The sequence below is a fragment of the Lolium rigidum genome, chromosome 6 (genome assembly GCF_022539505.1).
Source record: "Lolium rigidum isolate FL_2022 chromosome 6, APGP_CSIRO_Lrig_0.1, whole genome shotgun sequence".
NCBI lineage: Eukaryota > Viridiplantae > Streptophyta > Magnoliopsida > Poales > Poaceae > Lolium > Lolium rigidum.
In genome coordinates, this window is record NC_061513.1 from 300,125,086 (window position 1) to 300,129,402 (window position 4,317).

Here is a 4,317-nt window from a genome sequence, read left to right on the forward strand (position 1 = left end):
TACTAGTTTATGATACTTCCCATTGTGACTAGTCCGATCCGTGTTGTATTTGTACGAATGGTCTTTATACCTTATCCAATCCGTTTGTTGTCCATCTATATGAAAAAATTATATTAATTTATTTCAAGACAATTTTCGAGAGGTTCCAATTTAAAGAAAAATCGAAATTTCCGCAACGAACGCTGCGAGGTATCATCTAGTTTCTTTATTTTAAACACGTCTAGAGGTAGTACTTGTCACTCCATTGTGCTGATCCATTGCCATCCGTGAGTTAATATTCCATCAAATTTAATTTATTTCCTTTATTTTAACACACCATACTACATGCAAGCACCAGATTAAACGACGCAGAGATTATACATAGTCGTGGGCGTCCCGGTCTTATCTGCACCATGCACAGCTTGTTCGCGATTCGTGTTGTGCAATTTACACAGATAACCTTGACTTTGTGCACTTTCCTCCCCTACTGGAAACGAATTGTACAAGTTCATCTTCCCCACGCAGTGTCTCTCTTCCCCACTCTCTCTCTCTCCGTACCCACCTCCGCCCCGTAGCCGCACCGCTGCGATCCCGAGCTTCCCGCCGATCCGAGCACGACGGGCAGAAGGCGCCGGTGGCTGGGTCCAGATCGCGTTGGGGCGAGAAACCTCGGCCTCCACGAACCAAGCCACCGCCTTCATGGATTGGCTCCTCCCTGTCCTAGCTTCGGCCTCCAAGAACCAGTCGACGACCGCGCTCCAATTTCATGGATCAGCTACCTCCGCTCGCGACCTCTGCCGATTTCCTTCCATAAATTTTCCATGTGATTCGTTTCCATTTTGTTGGCCAGATCCAGATCGGTTCATGGAGTTTTCGTTGAGTTTTTCCATGTTTCCCGAGATGTGATTTCCTTCCATATATTTTCCATGTGATTTGTTTCCATTTTGTTTGCCAGATCTAGATCGGTAAAAGGAATTTCGGTGTTTTGCTTGATTTTGTTTGATTCACTTTCTGTGTTCATGGTACATATAAATCTCTCCTAATTGCTAATTGGTGGAATTTTCCTTAATTGCTACATATCAGAATTTGATGTAGCTTCCCATCTTTTGGTTGGTTCAGATGTGCAATGATCATGAGTGAACAAACAAAATAAATGAACATTTTTTAGTTGAACAAAATAAATGAATCTCAGTTTTATTTGATCCAAACCAAACATAGTTATTCATCCGCGCTTTATGGAATGGAAACAATTCCAGTCATACTGGAAAACGAAAAGGGCTTGCCAACATGAAAGGGATATACCACATGGTGTTCTCTGCTATGTGTAACAAGAGGCTGCACGAATCTCAAAGCATGAATAAACGTACATGATAAGCCCGGGACACCCACATATATGTAGAGGTGCATTTCCGCAGATTAAACGATAAATATGGATCCACTGTACTATAGTAGTAGTGTACATTAGCTAGCCAGCTCTGGTGAAGTTGAAGTTGCTGCAGGAGAAGCCTCTGGCGGGGAGGTAGCCGGTGAAGCTGAGCTGCTGCTTGGCGTTGTCGAGCACCACGAGTTTGTTCTCAAGCTGGAACCCTCCGATGAGCACCGGCGGCCCCGTGCTGCTCGCCGCCTTGAGGAACGCGAAGCACGCCGTGTTGGTGTTCACCTGCGCCATGGAGTTGCCCCCGAACACCGTGAGGTTGGTCCCGCCTCCGGCGGCACGTCCACTCGCGGCACCGAGTAGCCCAACAGGTGACGAGCCCAGCTTGGACGAGTCGTAGCGAGCTCGAACGGGGACACGGCGGCGACCTTGGCGGTCCGGCCAGGGCGCGGTCGAAGGCCGCGATGACGCGGCTGTACACGTCGGCGCGGAGCTGCGTGTAGGCGACGGTCGTGGAGAGGCCGACGACGAGCGGGCCGGCGGCGGCCACGGAGCCGTCGATGGCGATGCCGCCGGTGGCCGTGACGAAGTAGCCGGGGTTCCCGGAGAAGGGCTGGCGGAGCGGGACCGGGTTGGAGAGGAGCGTGGTGATGGCCTCGCGGTCGGCGGGCGGGGCAAGGTAGAACGGGCCGCCACCGAAGATGGCCGCGCCCACGCCGTTGCCGGCCGAACCCGGTCCTGCCGGTCGGTCGGGAGGCATAGCGCGAAGGAGTTGGCCACCTTCACGCGTGCCGGCGACCTGGGCTGGGAACGAAGCGCCGGAGCGCCCGAGCCCGCGACCGCCGGCGGCGCCTGACGGGGCCGCTGCGCAGGTGGCGGTGGCAGCGAAGGAGACCGGGGACAGCGGGTTGGCACCGTTAGTGGTGTTGGCGGAGAGCGTCACGGTCGTGGTGGTCCCGCTGCTGCATGGAGTCGTGATGGCCGGGGCGGAGAGGTCCAGGACGAGCGGGCGGCCGGCGCTGAGGGGCGCCGTGTACAGGGCTGTAGACACCGCTCCCTTGTTGATTTTTATGAGCAGCGGCGCGCTCGCCGCCGTGCACGCGCACAGCGCGAGGAGGACGAAGACGATGACTGGTTTGAGTTGCGACATTGTGATCTTGGGTTGGGCAGCGCTCGATCAGCTCAGGTTGATGCATGCTGTGAACGAATGCACGTACGTGCGCGCGGTATATATAAGCTGGAGCCTGGGGCTCGAATGCGCGCTGGATCCATGTGAAGACGTACTATTCAGATGAGATGGACCAATGCATGCGTGGTCAACATTGCGGTCAATGTTGATTCTCCTGCCGTCGCTGCAAGGCCGTCTCCTGGAGAGCCCCGCGACGCGCGCCAGCTGTGGTACCAGCCCCGATGTGTGGTGAGGGGAGAGAAGCGACGGCCACGACGGGGAGAATCACCGGATCCACGCGATGGAGTAATTAATTATGCAGTCACGGCGCCGCACCCACCCGAGAAAGGTGTCCAGCTGCGCGCTGATCGCTTTCGTTGGTTCGATGAGCGCGCGGCGCCGTGACGAGTTTGCCGATGTGGATCGACCCCTCGGTGAAGGAAAGCAGAATTCGGCCACGACGCGCGCGATGCTCTCTGCTCCTGCCTGGCCCACCCGCCCCTGCTCTAAATTAAATCAGCTAGCTGCGGGAAGGCGGTTGCCACGCTGGCGACGAGACGGATTGACCAGCATGTTCGATCGGTCGACACGCCCCGCGCGCACATGCTAAATTAGATTTGCTTGGGTACTCTTGTTTTTTCCGCGTGCGTACGTCACGACCATAAAAATCAAGGATCCTGCACGTACGCGTCGCTCCTTTTTCTCCCGCACCACCAAAAATAGATTTTATTTGATTTGCTTTGCTTTGCTTTGCTTCGTTTCTTCCGAGTACGTACCAGACATACACGTGCAGCACATGCGTGTACACCTAGCTGCGCTTAATTAATTTGGTTTAGCTTAGCTGAATCTAATTCAAGCTACTAGTGTACGTGCTACTCGCTAGCCGACCAATCCATCCATCCATTCAAGCTAGCTTCTAGCTACCCTTTTTTTTTTCACTCACGTCAGCTAGCCATTGATTGTCAGTTCCATTTATCCAAAATTTTTACATGACCTATCCAGATTTCATGCACTTGTACAGGTCAAACACCAAATAATACAATTATTACTCGAATCAGACAGACTCAGGCCACCCATGCAACTCAGCAACCAAAAATCCATCACCGCAGGCACAATGCTCAAACCAAGAATCCATCATCATCATTACATCACCGCAGGGCATCTCCAGCGACGCATTTCGGACGTCGAAACGGACGCGTCGTGTCCGTTTGCGTCGGTCGAAATGGTCGAAATCGTCCGGGCGTCCGTTTGCGTCGGGGGTGGCTCCAGCGGCGCGACGCATAATTTTTTTTTCATTCATAATTTACGTTAAAAAAACATAAAAAAAAGCCATAATGGCCTGCTAAAAGTTGGTGCTGCCTACTGGTCGTCGTCGCTGATGAGGTTAATGAACTCCGGCGTCGGCCATGGAAGCTCGTACGCCGGCGGTGGAGGAGGTACCGCCGCATGGGCGAGAGGGCGTGGCCAGGGATCCCACGCCGGAGCGGCGGGCGGAGCGCGGTCGTTGGAACGCGTCGGCGTAGCCGGAGGAGTCACCGGCCTCCCCTGCACGAGCGCTGACTCGCAGCTGGATTGCGAGCCCCTCCCACAAAGCGAGCTCGTTGAGCTCGTCCTGCGCGCTGGCAATGGCCTCATCCTCGGAAAGGTCCGGCGGCTGGGTCTCCGGATCCCACGCCGGCCCGCCGTCGTCGTGGTCGTAGTCGACCATGTCGACGTCCTCGTCCGCGTCCTCCTCGTCGTCCACGTCCTCCTCGTCGTTCTCTTCTTCTTCTGCGGCGATCTCTCGGTCGAAGAA

The 4,317-nt window shown here is 54.7% G+C and overlaps 1 pseudogene; it reads right to left on the bottom strand.

The window, feature by feature from the left end:
* Positions 1-1,408: 1,408 nt before the first annotated feature.
* LOC124658955 lies at positions 1,409-2,513 on the bottom strand (annotated as a pseudogene).
* Between the last annotated feature and the right edge of the window lie 1,804 nt (positions 2,514-4,317).